The sequence below is a fragment of the Mirounga leonina genome, unplaced genomic scaffold, assembly GCF_011800145.1.
Source record: "Mirounga leonina isolate KUSES-001 unplaced genomic scaffold, KU_Mleo_1.0 Mir_92, whole genome shotgun sequence".
Classification (NCBI taxonomy): Eukaryota; Metazoa; Chordata; class Mammalia; order Carnivora; family Phocidae; genus Mirounga; species Mirounga leonina.
The window spans coordinates 5,743,210-5,761,224 of NW_023270852.1; the positions used below are offsets into that span (position 1 = coordinate 5,743,210).

Below are 18,015 nucleotides of genomic sequence, written 5' to 3' on the forward strand. Positions count from 1 at the left end.
CTAGAAATACACTGATCAAGCATTAATGTTTTCATGATACAGTGATGAATAATTCCAATATGTGATTATTCTTAATTTGTACTCAGTGTTTCAAAGGAGATAGGAAACAGCAAGAATGAAATGAAGTCCGAATTATGGGGTTGAAGATGCAGCGAATGAGGTTGTAATAAAATTCCATTTTTCCTCTTACTTCATAATTTATCTAGGTCACCATAAAACTAATGCAATATATTTTCTGCCATCCTGAGCCCCCCAGGCAGAGTTGTGTCCCTTCTTTCTGCATTCCCACAGTACTTTGTTCATATCTCAATTTACCATTTATCACTCTGCATGGTAGTTATTTGCTGAGAGGTCTGTTTTCTCAGCTAGACCAGTCTTCTCTGTGGAAGAATCTGTATCATGTTCCCTGTGTACTCCTAGAATGAATGGGACTTGAACACAGTAAAGGCTCAATAAATATTTGTTGAATGAACCAGACCCAGGGTTTGATTAACTTAGGTAAGCCTTGGGTATCTGTGCAGCATCCAAGTTGAAGACTTCCCTGCCTTTCTGCTTCTCACTCTGTGGACTCGATCCATGGTTTGGGTCCTCTTGTGGTTTCCTGCCTCCTATCACATACTTTCTTTCTGATTAGGGGGCTTGCCCAAATCCCAGCCTACTTGGCTGGAGACTTGACCCTCTGCCTAGCCCTCTCAGCCCTCTTCCTGGGAGATCAGACCCTGAATTGTGTTCCTCTCAGCACTGCTTGGATCCAACCTGAACTGATAGATCTCTGACACCATGAAGTTGCAACGTACATGATATAGTACAGTTTCCTGCTATATGGGGGTTCTTCTGCTTTATTTTGCATGTTAGTTTAGACAGTGATTCATGTATACCCCTTTTTGTCACTTGCTTTACTGTGGACCATATTTAAACTCCATAAGCATTTTGCCTAGTACAGTCCCTTTCTCTGCCTCCACCCAATTTGGCATTACTACCTCTTCCTCATGCTATTGGCTGATCCCTGCTTTCCTCATTTTTTTTTTTTTAAGATTTTATTTATTTATTTGTCAGAGAGAGAGAGCACAAGCAGGGGGAGTGGGAGAAGGAGAAGCAGACTCCCCACTGAGCAGGGAGCCCGATGCGGGACCTGATCCCAGGACCCTGGCAGACGCTTAACCGACTGAGCCACCCAGGCACCCCTGCTTTCCTTACTCTATGCCCACTATCAGTTGCATGCCAACACCACCACACATAAGGGCCCTATCTTCCCTGGTCACTATGCTCCGTGTGAGCTTTTCTGGGTCCCTTTTAGAACTTTTTCTTAATGCTAGTATGGAAAGAGGCATTTTCATCCTGGGCTAGCTGGAGCACTCAGTGTTTCCTCAGCTGATCTATTGCCATGGCCACCATGTCAAACAGACCCTCCTGAAGCTAAGGCTGGGATATGTGTACCCTCTGTAAAATCAAAGCATATTTGTGTTTGGCTGGCTGACTTAGCATGGAGCTGAGGGCTGCCTGATTTCCTAAAGCAGGACAGGGGAGACCTAGGACTTGGGATGAAGCCCACCTACCAGGAAGGGAGCCAGAACTCTAGGCAGACTCAGCTTAGGAAAGCTTCAGTCTGGCAGGAAAGTCTGTGGGGACCACAGTGATGGTAGTAATTCTGTTTGTCTCTAGAGCTGCTGTAACAAAGTATACAACCTGGTTGGCTTAAAACAACAGAAATTTATTGTCTCACAGTTCTGGAGACCAGAAGTCCAAAATCAGTGTGTCGGCAGGGCCATGCTCCCTCTGAAACCTGAAGGAGACCATCCTTCCCGGCCTCTTCCTGGCTTCTGGTGGTTTGCCAGCACACCTTTGTGTCCTTGGCTTGCAGCTTCAGTCCCTGCCTCTGGCATCACATGGCCTTCTTTCTTCATGTGTCTCTGTCTCTTCCCTTTTACTGATAAGGACATCAGTCATATTGGGTGCCTGGGTGGCTCAGTTGGTTAAGCGACTGCCTTCAGCTCAGGTCATGATCCCGGAGTCCTGGGATCGAGTCCCACATTGGGCTCCTGGCTGAGCAGGGAGCCTGCTTCTCCCTCTGACCCTCTCCCCTCTCATGCTATTTCTCTCTCTCTCTCTCTCAAATAAATAAATAAATAAAATCTTTAAAATAAAATAAAAAAAAAAGACTCTTAAAAGGACATCAGTCATATTGGATTAAGGGCTCAGCCTGTTCCCATATGACCTCATCTTAACTAATTACATCTGCAGTGACCCTGTTTCCAGATAAAGTCACACTCTGAGGTACTGGGGTTAGTACTTCACCATATCTTTTTGGGGTACACAGTAACAGTAATGTTGCAGAGGGTGTCAGTTGAAGGTTTGGGCATTTCATTAAGTGGGTGGGTCTAATTAATGGTGCATTTAGGATGAATATTAATCAGGAAACTTTGTAGATTGTTGGATGGCTTAGGGGTCAAAGTGAGGTTTGAATTCTATTATGATGACATTATGGCCAGGGACACAGGAATCTCTGGATACTGACCCTTCTTCCCACTAGACCCTTAACCAAGGGAGGTATCCACAAAGAACAATGGCCAACTGGGGGAAAAAAACACTATCCTCAAAAATTGGGCAAGCACCTGGGCTCCTAAGTCCATTACTTAAATATGTCACATTGATTGGGTTCTGACTAATCAGGTTACAATATCTTCTCCCTTAGAAAGAGCTAGTAATGGGAGAGGCAGCCTTCATACTCACTGGGCAAAACTCCAAGCTTGGATGCACTCAGCCAGCTACCTGCATGAATCTGAGCAACTGAATATCGCTGGAGAAAATCACACAATCAACTGAGAATCTTCCCTTTAAGCTCACAAGCTCAATCCACTGCCCAGCATTTTATGGGGATCTAATAAACTTGCTGTTCCACTCTTTAGGATGCTGTTTTGTACCTTCACCTCTCTTCCCAAAGCTCCTACTTCATTCCTAACTGCTCACTCTGATCTGATTATCCTGAGTCCGTTCTATCTAAACAAAAAATTAGAACCGTCAGACAAGAATTCCCCTCATCTGCATCTGTGTTCCTCTGCATCTTCCCCTTCTGCCCTGTGGTACAAAGGAGAAAGTGTACTACTTCTGTCATAACAGCTCTTCCTGGACCTGGAAACTCTATGGGCTCTGGGTCCTGTCCTCTCTCACGTTCTCAAGGTTTTATTCCTTCAGTTATTTCCTATCCCTCCTAAATGATCAGTCATCCCTTTTTCTAAGAGATGATTCTCTTCAGCTCACAAACATGATTGGCTCTTCTTTATCTCTAAAAGTCCTTCTTTGTGTCCCTCATCCCTTTCCAACTATTGCCCATTTCTCCACATCCCTTCACAGCTTAATGTCTCAAAATAGTTGTTTACATACTTCTTTCCATGTTACACCTTAGATTATTCTTCAAAACTCTCAAATTGGGTCTCTTCCCTTATCATTTCAACACAACTTCTCATCTCAAGGTCACCAATAATCTCCATGTTGTCAAGTCCAATGGACAATTTGTGTCCTCATCTTAGTCTCTCAGTGCACTAGACCCAAATGGCCTCCCTTATTTGATATTATACCGTTGGCTTTCTCCTCACCTCTGATATTGCTACAATTTCTTTTTAGTCTTTATCACAGACTTTCTTACTCTACCAACATCTACATGTTGGTGTTTCACAAGGCTTGTTGTTTACACTCTCATCCTAAGTGATTTATTTCCATGACCTACAATGTCATCTACATGCTCACAAAATTCAACTTGTATTTCCATCTCAATCTCTCATTTGAGATTCAGACATATATATTCAACTGTCAACTTGAGTTTTCTACTTGGATATGTCATATGCATCTCAGCCCAAATATGCCCCAGAGCTCTTGATTCTCCCCTATACCCTCAACCAAATCTATTCCTTTCATAGTCTGCTAATCCATTCCAATAAATGGCAAGATTATGTACCCATAGGCTCAAGCCAAAAATGTAGGTGTTGTCCTTTATTTTTTCATCCTTTTAAAATAAACCCTGTCATTTCTAGCTGCTCATACATCTCAAGTCTATATACTGGCTTCCCTTATTTCGCACTAGTCAAAGCCTTCAGCATCTTACTCCTGGATTGCTGTAATAACTCCTTAAGTGGTCACTCTATCTGCTCTTTAGCTCCCTTCAAGTTGATTTTCACACAGTGATCAGAGGAATCTGTTAAGAACCAAGTCACATTTCTCTCTTGCTTTAGAAACCCTTCTGCATCTTTCCATTACATTTTAAAATATTAAGCTGTAATTTACATACAGTGAAATGGGCAATCTGACATGGTCCATTCAATGAATTTTCATAATTATAAACACCCCAGTGGCCACCAATAAAAAAAAGTTTGATCTTGTATGAGTAGTTTGCTCTTTTTTTTTTTTTTTAACCTGCCTAGCAATATTCTGTTCTATGGACATACCATTTATTTATCCATGCTCTTATTAACAGACAATTGAATTATTCCAAGTCTTAGACCACTATAAATAATGCTGTTATGAACATTCAAGTCTTTGTGTTGATATATGTTTTTCATTCTTCTTGGGTACTTAGTAGTGCAGTTGCTGGGCTGTATGGTAAAACTATGTTTAACTTTTAAAGAAATTGCCAAACTGTTTTTCAAAGTGACTATATTGTTGTGATGAGCACTGGGTGTTATATGCAACTAATGGATCGTTGAACACTACATCAAAAACTAATGATGTACTATATGTTGGCTAACTAAACATTAAAAAAAAACATTAAGTGGCTATATTTTCATAGATTTGATATAAAATCCAAACTCCTTTCCTGGCCCCAATTCTCTTCCTCTCCCAACTTAATCTCACTCTACCCTTTGCTGATTCCACCTCTTTCCCACCTCCAGGTCTCATCTATGTTATTCTATCTATCTGGTTCCCATACCCCTCACTCTTTATACTTCATGACTCAGAGAGCCCCTTCTGCCCTCTCCCATCCAAATAGATTCCCTCTTATCATTATAGATTGCTATTTCCTGTTAATTTTTTCATAGCACGAAGCACTCATTTATGATTATTTTTGAGCTTATGTGCTTATTTCTTTCTCTCTCCTCCACTAGACTGTGTTCTCCTTGAAGGGAAGACCGTGCCTGTTTTCTTGCCACTGTATACCCAGCTCACAGTACAGTGTCTGGCATGTAGTAGGTGCTCAATAGTGATTTGAAAAATGAATGTGTATCTATTGACTGGGCTTTAGATTGCCTTGGAAATGCAGATCCCTGGATTGGACAAGGATGTCCCCCAGGACTGTTACTCATATTAAGAAATTAGTGCCAGGGAAAGAATATAAGATTTCTTTCTAGGAAATCTGAAAACATTTTAAATAACTGTGCCTATTCATTTATATAATTGCACAGAGCACTTCCCAAAAGCTCTCATTCTAAGTACTTCCGTAAAACAGAATGAGTCAGAGTGTTGAGAGGAGAAAAACCTCCTTGGAACTTAAGGTCTTGGGAGAATCAGGATCAATGCCCTAAGCATGGCTTCACTGTATGGAAGGATACTGATCCAAAGGGCCAAGATGAGTCCATCATCAGAAACTGGGACACAAGGCCCAAGCCCAAGAATTGCCTTGTTAGGCTGAATACAGACCCTTCATAACTAAGGCATGACATCTGTTTTACATTGCTGTGGAAAAAATGTTGACTTGGCTAAATGGAGTTAGCCTCTGTTGCTTGGGCTCCCAAATACATATGACTCCTTTAAAGATTCATTACTTTTTCACTTATAGACAGCCCCAAAGGTGAGCATGAGGTGAAGATAAACAACTGAGGCAGAACCAATGGTGACTCTTGCATAAAGGGCATCCCAGAAGGTTGGATCAGAGACTACTGCAAAACACTAGCAGTTGAGCAACTGATTAATAAAGAAATATTTATTTGTCTTAAAGATGGTATATTTCCAAGACGGACACTCTTTCCAAAAAGAAGGGTTTCTTCCAGTTATTCTAAATGGACCAGGGGGAAAACTGGCGTCCCAGGGAACCAAGCTATACCCAAGAGGATTCTTAGGCTGAAAACAATAGAAATGGGCTCTGATGGTTTAAATGAGAAAAGGGGAGTCATTGGGAGGAATGTGGCCCTAGGATTGAAGGAAAAGGAAAAGACCCCTGTAAGGCCAGGAACCAAGGGAGCTCCAAGGCTCCCAACTGCAGAAACTAATTAACATTTCTTTAGGGGACTACCATCCAATGACTTACACTAAAAATCCTGATTGGGAGAATTTAACTGACCTATATCGCGGGCTGCATGCTTCATTTAGTGGGTGTGGGGTGGGAGCCTGAGATTCTGAGTCCCACCAGAGCCACAGGGAGTAGAGAAAAAAAAGTTTCACAAAGGGCTTGATGTAGGGCAGACAAAAACAAGCGATTCATTATTCTGGTAGAGGTAGAAATGTTAGTAACCAGATTAATGAATTCATTCATTATTAACCTTATCAACACTTATATAATTCAGTCATGTTGCTATGAACTGTGTTATACAGATGAAATAAAATACACTGCTTACCCTTAAAGAAGTTACTATGCAATACTGGGAGACAATTAAAAAGACACACGAAATTGTTCAAGTTATGGCTCCTTTGGTTACGAGAAAACAAAACTCATTCAAAGTTACTCAAGTAAAGAAGAGTGTTTATTGCAAAGATACAGAGCTCTCACAGAATCAAATGACATGAAATCAAGTGCAGCTGAGCATTGGGGGAGATTGAGAGGAACAGCTGCCTGCTACCTCAATTTCCCTCTCTTGGGCCACAGGCTCTTCTCCCCTCTCTGCATCTTGTCAGCTCCATTTTCCTTTATCTGCAGAACAGCTTCCCCCTTTTACTCATCAACTTGCAAATGGTTGCCATTACTTTCAGTTTACTGTATCTTCCCACCACCAGGTGTCAGCAATCTTGTGTCCTGTATTAAGTTCTCAAGATAGAATCTCTTCAGCCCCATTCGTCTCCTAATGCCAAGTCACACAAAGTCAGATTTCTAGCCAACTAACATATTGACTACATTTGGGTCATACGGTCATCACTAGTTCAATTTAACCCTAGCTCTCTGTGTGTGAATTTTGGGGGTGGGGGGATTGGACAGAAGGGTGTGTATGTGTAAAGCTATGGGTGAGGTAGGCTCTATGAAATGTTTATTTTACAACAATACCATTATAATGAGTAGAGAAGGATACATGACTGATGTTGATAGAGAGAGTTTGCTGTATCCATGCTTTGGAAATGCTTAATGGACAGAAGGAAAGAGATGGAATGGAAGCTTGATGACATGGTAAAACACAGAGAAGTTGTGGTGAGCATCAATGGCTTTTGCCAGTCAAATATCACTTCAGCTTTTGACTTGCAGTAGTATTGCATTTTTGGTGCTTATTTCTGTTCTTTTCATCTATATTTGTTCTAAGCACATCTAAGCTTTACACCTATTCTAGAAATTTTAGTATGAATTGTGTTTTTATTTTTATATAGTTCAAAATATTTTCTAATTTTCCTTTTGGCTTCTTCTTGGTCAAGTGAGTTATTTATAAGCATGTTGTTAATTTTTAGTTTAATTCCATTGTGGCTAGAAAACACAGTTTATGTAGTTTCAACCCTTTTTAATTTATAGGCATTTTTAAGATCCAGAATATAGTCATTCTTGCTTAATATTATGTGTCTTCTTGAAAGGAATGTATATTTTGCTGTTGTTGATCAGAAGGTTCTTCGTGTGTCAGGTTCAATTTGTTCATGTGTTCTGTATCTTTAGTAATCTTCACTGAGTTGTTTAATTACCAAAAAGCTGTTGAAATATTCAACTACAATTGTGGATTTGTCTAATTCTCCTTTCGGTTCTATCAGTTTTCACTTCATTGTTTTGGGGCTCTGTTATTAAGTGGGTACACATTTAGGTCTGTTATGTTTTCTTGATGGATTAAGTGATTTATTATTATTATTATTATTTTTCTTCAAAATCCTGTTTTTATTTTCTCTGGTATATACCCAGAAATGGAATTGCTGGATTATATGGTAGATGTATTTTTTATTTTTTGAGGAAACTCCATACTGTTTTTCATAGTGGTTGAACCAATTTATATTCCTACCAATGGTGTAGGAGTTTTCTTTTCTTCACATACTTGCCAGCACTTGCTATCTCTTGTCTTCTTGTTAATAGCCATTCTAACAAGTGTGAGTTGACATCTCATTGTGATATTGTGCATCTTTTCCTGTATCTGTTGGCCATTTGGGTGTTTCTTTGGAAAAATATCTATTTAGGGTTTTTGTGGGGTTTTTTTGCATATTTTTAAATTAGATTTTTTAAAATTTTGAGTTGTGGGAGTTCTTTATATATTTTGGATATTAACTCCTTGTCTGATATATGGTTTGCAAAAAATTTTCTCCCATTTTGTAAATTGTTTTTCATTTTTCTTATTTATTTATTTATTTATTTATTTTTATATTTTTGCTTTGCAAAAGCTTTTAAGTTTGATGTAGTCCCATTTGTTGATTTTGGTGTCATATCCAAAAAATCATTGCCAAGACCAATGTCAAAGAAATTCTTCTCTATGTTTTCTTCTGGGAGTTTTATAGTATCAGATCTTATGTTTAAATCTTTGAACCATTTCAAGTTAATTTTTGTGAGTGGTATAAGATAGGGGTCCAATTTCATTGCTCTGCATATGTTTGTTCAGTTTTCCCAACACCATTTGTTGAAGAGACTTTTTCCCATTGGGTGTTCTTGGCTCCCTTGCTGAATATTAGTTGACCATATAAGCAGGGGGTTAATTCTGGGCTCTCTACTCTGTTCCATTGGTCTGTCTATTTTTGTGCCAGTACCATACTGTTTTTATTACCAAAGCTTTGTAGTATAGTTTGAAATCAAGAAGTATGATACCTTCTGATACCTTCAGCTTTGTTCTTTCTTCCTCAGTATCGCTTTGGCCATTCCAGGTCTTTCGTGGTTCATGTGAGTTTTAGGATATCTATTTTTTCTATTTCTGTGAGGAATGCCATTTTGGTATTTTGATGGGAATTGCATTGAATCTATAGATGGTGTTGGGTAGTATGGACATTTTAACAATATTAATTTTTCTAATCCATGAATACAGGATGCCCTTCCATTTATTTGTGTCATCCTCAATTTCTTTCAGCAAAGTCTTATAGTTTTAATTGTACAGATCTTTCATTTCCTTTGTTAAATTTATTCATAAGTATTTTATTGTTTTTGATGTTGTTATAAATGGCATAGCTTTTAAAGTTCTTTATTTAAATTCAATTTAGTTAACATATACTGTATTATTAGTTTCAAGGGTAGAATTTAGTGATTCATGAGTTGCATATAACACCCAGTGCTCATTACATCAAGTGCCCTCCTTAGTGCCTATCACCTAATTATCCCATCCCGCTCACCCATCTTCCCTCCAGCAACCCTCAGTTTGTTTCCTAGAGTTAAGAGTCTCTTATGGTTTACCTCCCCCTCTGTTTTTATATCATTTTATTTTTCCTTCCCTTCCCCTATGTTCATCTGTTTTGTTTCTTAAATTCCATGTATGAGTGAAATCTATGGTATTTGTCTTTCTCTGACTTACTTATTTTGCTTAGCATAATACCATCTAGTTCTATGCACATCATTGCAAATGGCAAGATTTTATTTTTTCTGATGGCTTAGTCATATTCCATTGTATATATATGCCACATCTTTATCCATACTCTGCTTTCTCTTCAGATCATACAAATCTTTCACCTTTAAACTGATATATTATTAGAAATATACCTCTTGGGGCGCCTGGATGGCTTAGTTCGTTAAGGGGCCAACTCTTGATTTTGGCTTGGGTCATGATCTCAAGGTCCTGGGATTGTGCCCCAAGTGGGTCTCTGTGCTCAGCAGGGAGACTGCTTCTCTCCCTCTCCCTCTGCTCCTCCCCCACCTACTCATGCATGTGTGTGCTCTCTCACTCTCAAAATAAATAAATAAATCTTAAGAAACAGGTAATAAGCCTCTTTTTCTTATATTTCCTATCCTGAAGTCTTTTCTCTGTATTAATGTAGCCACTCCAACTTTCTTTTGATTATTCTTTCATGATATATCTTGTTTACCTCCTTTTACTTTTAACTTACCCGTGCTTGTATTTTTTAAAAAGATTTTATGTATGTATGTATGTATGTATTTATTTAAAGATTTTATTTTTATTTATTTGACAGAGAGATAGAAGAGCACAAGCAGAGGGAGTGGCAGAGGGAGAGGGAGAAGCAGGCTCTGCACTGAGCAGGGAACCCGATGTGGGACTCGATTCCAGGACCCTGAGATCATGACCTGAGCCGAAGGCAGACGCCCAACCATCTGAGCCACCCAGGCGCCCTGTATGTATGTATTTAGAGCTGCAAGCAAGGGAGGGGCAGAGGGGGAGAGAGAGAATCCACAGACTCCATGCGAAGTGTGGAACCCAACATGGGACTCGATCTTATGACCTTGAGATGCTGACCTGAGTGGAAATCAAGAGTCAGTCGCTTAACCAAGTGAGCCACCCAGGTGCCCCTTCCTGTGCCTGTGTTTTCATTTTTATTTTTTTTAGGATTTTATTTATTTATTTGACAGAGAGAGAGAGCACAAGCAGGGGGAGCAGCAGGCAGAGGGAGAAGCAGGCTCCCCGCTGAGCAGGGAGCCCAATATGGGACTCAATCCCAGGACTCTGGGATTATGACCTGAGCTGAAGGCAGACACTTAACCAACTGAGCCACCCAGGCTCCTGTGCCTGTGTTTTTAAAGTAGGTTTTTAACAGGTAGCACAAAATTGGTTCTTGCTTTTTTATACAGTCTTACAATCTCTGCTTTTAGTTGCAGTGTTTAGATTGCTCATATTTAATGTAATTATTGATATGGCTGGATTTAAATCTATGATACTGCTATTTGTTTTCTATTTTCTTCTTTTTCATTCTTTTTTCCCCTCTTTTCCTACATTCTTTTTATGATTCCATTAGATCCTTTTGTTGGCTTATTAGCCATACCTTTGTTTTGCTATTGGTTACTCTAAAGTTTACAGTATACATCTTTAACTTATCACAGTCTACCTTCAGGTAATATTATACCACTTCATGTATAGGGTAAGAAACTTATCTTTTGCACTCATTGTCATGTTTTACTTCTATATATGTTGTAAATCTCATAGTATACTGGTATGATTTTTGTTTTCAGTAGCCATTTTTATTTTAAAGAGATTAAACAGTGGAAAAATATCTTTTATATTAATCCACCTATTCTCATTACTGACACTCTTGATTGTTTTGTGTAGATCCAGATATATTATGTTCCATCTGCTTGAAGAATTTCCTTTAAAATTTCTTACAGTGTAGCTCTGCTGGTCATGAATTTTCTCAGATGTTGTTTGTCTGAAAAAATGTTTATTTCACTTTCTTTTTTTTTTTTTTAAAGATTTTATTTATTTATTTGACAGAGAAAGACACAGCGAGAGAGGGAACACAAGCAGGGGGGAGTGGGAGAGGGAGAAGCAGGCTCCCCGCCGAGCAGGGAGCCCGATGCGGGACTCGATCCAGGGACTCCAGGATCATGACCTGAGCCGAAGGCAGTCGTTTAACCAACTGAGCCACCCAGGCGCCCTCACTTTCATTTTTGAAAGATACCTTTGCTGGGCATAAAAATCTAGTTGACAGATTTAGTTTCTTCTGGTTTACATGGTTTCTAACATGAAATCTTCTGTCAGTCTTATCTTTGTTTCTCTGTACATGTGTCTTTTTCTCTCTTCTGACTGATTTTAAGAATTTCTTTTTAGCAGCAATTTCCAGCAATTTGATTATTAAGTGGTCTGTTGCACTAAAGACATTTTTATTCTCCTTGGAGTCATTGAGCTTTTTCGATCTGTGGAGATACATACATACATATATTTATATATATATATATATATATATATATATATATATTTATTTATTTATATATATGAAAATTTGGAAAGTTTTCAGCCATTATTTCTTTAAATATTTTTCTGCACCCCTCCCTCTTTGCAGGATTCCAATTATACATTTGTTAAACTGTTTGTTTGATATGGTCCTATGGGCCACTGAGACACTGCTCGTGTTTTTAATCTTTTTACTCTTTGTACTTCATTTTGGGTCATTTCTATTGCTATGTCTTTTACTTCTGTACTTATTTATTGTTAATCTCATCTGATACTGTTTTTTGTGTGTGGGTTTTTTTTTTTTTTTTTTTTTTTGCCATTTAAGATTTTGTTTCTTTTCCATTGTCAGAGGTTTCATTTGGATGTTTTATATATCTTTTAATTCTCTTTCTATCATGTTTTCATTTACCTTCCTGAACCTATGAGGCAGTTTTTAATAGCCATTTTAATATTCTCACTTGCTATTTTTATCCTATCACTCATTTCTGGGCCTGTTGATATTGTTGATTATTCTCTGGAAATGGGTTGTATTTTCCTGCTTCTCTTCACATTTGGTAATTTTTTTCAAGATTTCTAATTTTATTACTATATAATGTTTTATCATTAGAAATCTATTTCTTTTTAAAAAGCTTTTTTTTAGTTTTATTGAGATAATTGACAAATAAAAATTGTAAATACTTAGGCTGTACAATATGGCTTTCTAAAGATATACAATGTGATAATTTAATATATGTATACATTTTGAAATGATTAGCACAAACAAATAACATATCTATCACCTCACATTTAACCTTTTTGTATATGGTGAGAACTTAAGGTCTACTCTCAGCAAATTTCAAGGATACAATATAGTACTATTAACTATAATCACCATGCTGTACATTAGATCCTCAGAATTTATTTATCTTGTAACTGAAATTTGTACTGTTTGCATGTCTGGTAAATTTTTTATTGGATGCCAGACATTGTTGATCTTACGTTGTTGGATACTGGATTTCACTGTATTTTTTGAAAAAAGAGTATTGGGCTTACTTTTTTCCTGACATGCAATTACATTTCTTGGTATTAGTTAGATCTTTTTCAAGTTTGATATTAAGCTTTGTTAGAGTAGATCCAAAGCAGCTTTTGGGTCAGGTTAATTGAGGCAATGCCCTTCTGATGACTCCAGCTGATGTCATTTGTATTATGAGATCTTTGTACTTTGGCTGGTGACAACCTAAACTATTCTCAGCCCTGGGTAAACTGAAAGTTTTTCAGCCTACTACTTTCTGGTGATTCTTTCACTAGCCTCAGGTAGTTTTATCTTATGTACATGCAGATCAGTACTCAGTCAGAAACTTGAAGGACCCTCTTTGCAGATCTCTGGAGCTCTCTCTGAGTGGCTCCCTTCTTTCTGGCACTCTTTTCTGCACATTCTAGTCACAGCAGACTTTCTGAACTGATTTCTGTCTTCTCAACTCATCAAAATCACCAGGACTTTTGGAACTTTTGTCCTTGCATTGCAGCCTGGAAATTGCCTTGAGGGCTCATCACATTTGTTTCTCTTCTCACAGAGATCATGGTTCTGTGCTGCCTTCTGTCCAATGACTAAAAAAATTGTTTTATATTTTGTCTGATTTTCTGATTTTATTGAGGTGAGATGGTAAATCTAATCCCTGGTACTCCATTATGCCTGAAAGTGAATGTCCTATATCATTACTTTTAATTAAAAAAATACCTTCCAGTAAGTATTATATCTATATGTTGTATAGCATTAAATATATCTGAAAGACTTATGATAAAATACATCATTTCCCTGTCTCATGCCTTCCCACCTCAGTCCCACTATGTAGAAATAACCTCTTCTTTAATTAATTAGCTTTTCTTTTTATAGCTAAACCCATATTTCAAAGTAATATGCCTCTACTGCTATTTCTCATTTATTTCTGATGTTATCTATTTACTTTCTGTTATAGTGGGAAGGACTTTGGCTTTTTTATACCACTTCTCAATTTCTCATCTTCCATTTTCCCAATAAAATTGTATCACAATTTTTATATAATAAGTCATCAGTGTTATACCATTATGACTATGCAAATATTGCTTATTCCAGATCCTAATGTACTACTGATTCCATTTTATTTCTACATCAGTTTTTAAATTATTCTTCAAATTTATAATTGCTTAATTTTAAAATATGTGCATATTTTTGCCATTTATATCTTCTTAATCTTCTCCAAATGCTTTGTTTTAAAGACATTATATGAAGTCCCCTCTCTGTTTTCATTACAAGTGACCCTCCTGAGGTCCTCTGTGATGCTGGGAAGTTACACATTTGTTACCTGGGGTCTCCCAACCCCATTTTTCAACATGTATCTATTGCTTCCTGTTTTCTATGTCATCATCCTTCTTGGCTAGAATATATCCTTAAGTATCTTCCTAATAAATGGAGATAATTTGGGATAGTGAAATACCTGAAATAACTTTGTTTCACTGTTAAATTTGGTGGATAGTTTGTGTGCAAAATTTTAAGTTAAAAAAAGTTTCCAGCAGAATTTTGAAGGCCTTGGTCCATATTCTTCTGTCATACAGTGTTGTTAAGGAAATATCTGAAGCCACCATAATTCCGATTTCTTGTGATTTTTTTTCCATTTTAGAATATCTTATAATTTCTTCTTTATTCCCTGGTCCCTGAAATTTCATGTTCATGAACTTTTAAGGTGGCTCTTTTTTCATTTATTGTGCTAGATACCCTGTGGTTCTTTCAATCTAGAGACATGCCTTTGAGAATGTAATAATACCTTTTTTCTGTTCCCTCTCCCTAATTTTCTCTGTTCTTTCTATATCTCCTATAATTTGTATGATACAGTTCTTGAATTTCTCTTCTATTAATTTTTTTTCTTCCCATTGGTCATCTCTTTGTCTTTTGTTTTATTTTCCAAATTTTGGCTTTATTTCCAAGCATTCTATTCAAGTTTTTAATTTTAGGGATCATATGTGCTAATTTACAGAGCTCTTTCTTAGTCTCTGAGTGTTTTCTGTTTCCTGTTTAATATATGTGGGTTTTTTTCATATGTAACTGAGGATAATAATTTGGGGAAAATGTTTTCTTCTGTCTTGCATTATCTCTGTTAGATAAGGTGTTTTTTGTGTGTTTGTTTTAATTTCTCACTTTCATGTTGGAGATTTTTCTCAATTATTTGATGAGCCTTGGTTGTCTGTTTAAGGGTAAGATGTGAAAATGTGTGTGTGTGTGTGTGTTCAAGTAAGAATGTGTATGAGAGTGGGGGGTGGTGGTGCTTTTCAACTGATGGGCTTCACTTCAAGATACTTGGACAATTAGTTGGTCATTTCACTGGTGCTCCACAAATTCTGGGAAAGAGATTTCTGAAAACCACAAGGGAAGTGCCCATCTACAAGCATTCTGCCTACAGGGGTCTATATTATGGGAACAAAAGAGGACTTGGTCCTATCACTTCATTTTACAGACCTTCAATTTATCTCTTTGTCATTACTCCTGCCCTCCACCTCTAAGGTGTCTCTGAATCCCGAGTTTCTCCTATTAATTTTGCTAGAGAAGAAAACTCAGCTCTTCTGCCTCAGAAAGAAGTGAGTAGGTTGGGTACCAGATACTTTGATCCAGGTGTTCTGGCCCCACTGAATTATTAACCTTTCCAGGGTTTTATGGAGCAGATTACTTCCTTTTCATGTCCTTCCTCAGGCTTCCTTTACACTGCTAAATCAGTAAGTATTCCTTCAACTTTTAGTCTTCTAAAAATTTATTAAAATCTTATATTTTTTCTGATGTCTCCTTTTCCATGCCTTATGTGGTTTTTAAGAATTATTTTTTTATCATATTAGTAGGAGCACAGAATGAAGAAGAAATAAACACATGGTAGTGCACTACCATCTCTAACCAGAATTCTAGCTTATATAATTTTTATTGATATTGCTATAATGAGCACTTCTTTGTGCCTGTAGCATTTTTTCTCCTTTTGCATTTATGGATTAGTATAGGATCAAAAGCACAAGAAATTAGATTTAAATAATTAGAGGGATGCTTTATCCCATATTTCCGAAGCTAAGAAGAGTTGCAGAGAGAATTTGAGACTGATGGGAAGGGAGATGAAGAGCTTTGTGCCATGTGTTTTCATCTTTTTAAAAATGAGTTTAGTTGTAAAGTGACAGGACTGCGAATGTCTTGGACTTGGGGGGAGTCTAGAGCACTTTTGAGAAGTAAGGAGCTATACTAAGTAACATCTACAATCTTAGTTTTTGCCTGAGGCAGGCTCTTTTGATAGCCTAGAAGACTTAACTCCCCAAGGAAATGAACTATCCATTGGGAAACCCGAGGCATTATCTCTGAGAGCCAGATGTCTTCCAGGGATTGGGCTTGGGTATGTCCAAAGCCCCTACTTTTCCCAAATCCCAGCCCCAATGGACCATGAGTTTGTGGAGAATGAAGAAAGAGTCTGCAAACACCACTCAGCATAGGAGCTGTTCCATAAGTACTCTATGTCTAGGGTGGGACCAACTACCTGCACAAGGCTTCCACCAAATGAAAGACCCCTCTCTTTAGTTGGTTAACCCTCAGCTCTGGGCCTCAGTCCATTGAACTGGACCTGTACCAGAAAGCTCTTTTCCATTGTCAGCAGTAGATGGTTTCTCAGTGCCTGGACCAGGCCAGCAACAGGTGGCCCTGGGCTTCTAGACTAGAGTAGGAACTGAATGACTTGTCTCATTTCACCCTAGTTCCTCCTTGGACTACTAACTTTTCCAAATGTTTATTTCTCCCACAAGGCCTCATATAGTAATGTGAGCACAGTAGAGGCACTAAGAAAAGGCCTATTAGCTAAAAATTAGTCCAAAGAGGAGGGTGGTAAATGACATTCACATAGGGTTTTACAGTTTTCACAGCCCTTTTCTGGGCATTGGCTCATCTGATTCTCACCACAGTCCTGTGAAATTCTTAGGATAGTGTATAGTGTCTTTCTTTCATAGATGAGGTGACTGAGGCCTAGGTTAGTTACACAGTTTGTCCAAGGTCAGACAGCTAATCTATGTCAGCAGCAGGACTGTCCCAGACTTCTGACTTCAAATTCAGAACTATTTCCAATGTATGATTATGATCTTGGAGAAATAATAGCAACATTGGATGTGGGAGTCACCAAGAAATGTCCACAATAAGAAATATCCATGAAATCATATGACACCTGAGTCTGCTTTCAGGGGTTTTTATAATCTTGGTCTATCGTTGTATTTATTGATGATTTCCAAATTGTTATCACACCAATTAGTATATTAATTCATTCATTCACTTTTAAAAATATGCCTTAGTTGCTTACTTTGTGTTTAGTAATATTTGGTGGCCAGAGAAAAATACTGGTATCCAATAGTTTAGTATAAAGTATAGGATGTAATAGGCAGTATGTAAATTTCTTATTGCTACTATAGCAAGTTACCACCAATATAGTGGCTTGAAACAACCCGATTTTTTTTTTTTATTTTACAGTTCTGGAGGTCAGAATTTTGAAATGAATTTCACTGGGCTAAAACCAAGGTGTTGGCAAGGCTGTATTCCTTCTGGAGCCTCTAGAGAAGAATTCATTTCCTTCCTTTTCCCAGCTCCTGTGGCCTCCTGCATTTCTGGGCTCATGGTCTTGTCCATCTTCAAACCTAGCAATGGCTGGTTGAGGCATTCACAATGCCATCTCTCAAGTTCTGGCTCTTCTGCCTCCTCCTTCCATATTTAAGAAAACTCATGATTACTTTGGACACACCTGGATAACCAAGGATAATTAAGGTCAGCTGATTAACCACCTTAATTCCATCTACAACCTTCACTCTCCCTTTCATGTAACATATTCACTGGTTCTAGAGGTTAGGATATAGATATATTTGGGGATTTACTACAGATAGTAAGAGATCTTACCCTGGAAAAACAATAATGTTGTAATTCCAGGCATCATGCATCCAAGAATCAAATGAGTTTTATAGGCCATAAATGCAGAGAGCAGGGAGGAAAGCTCTTCTCTGGGCTGGAGTGATCAAGGAACTCTTCATATTAGGCTAGGAAGCAAATAAGCAATGTCTCAGGGGTAAGGATGAACATAGGAAGCGA

The 18,015-nt window shown here is 37.9% G+C and overlaps 1 protein-coding gene across 5 annotated transcripts in view; it reads left to right on the forward strand.

Moving 5' to 3' along the window:
• The window catches only part of LOC118004223, a 188,831-nt gene that overhangs the window by 159,827 nt on the left and 10,989 nt on the right, over positions 1–18,015 (forward strand). For 2 of the 5 annotated variants that reach the window (XR_004677516.1, XR_004677515.1), the window contains exon 1: positions 17,450–17,697. The exons of 1 other annotated variant lie outside the window; for it this stretch is intronic. The gene's annotated coding sequence lies outside the window, so the exon portion shown is untranslated. Of the gene's footprint in view, positions 1–10,345; positions 10,370–17,449; positions 17,698–18,015 lie in introns of those variants that run through there. 2 more of the 5 variants (XR_004677519.1, XR_004677518.1) reach the window with 2 other exon arrangements.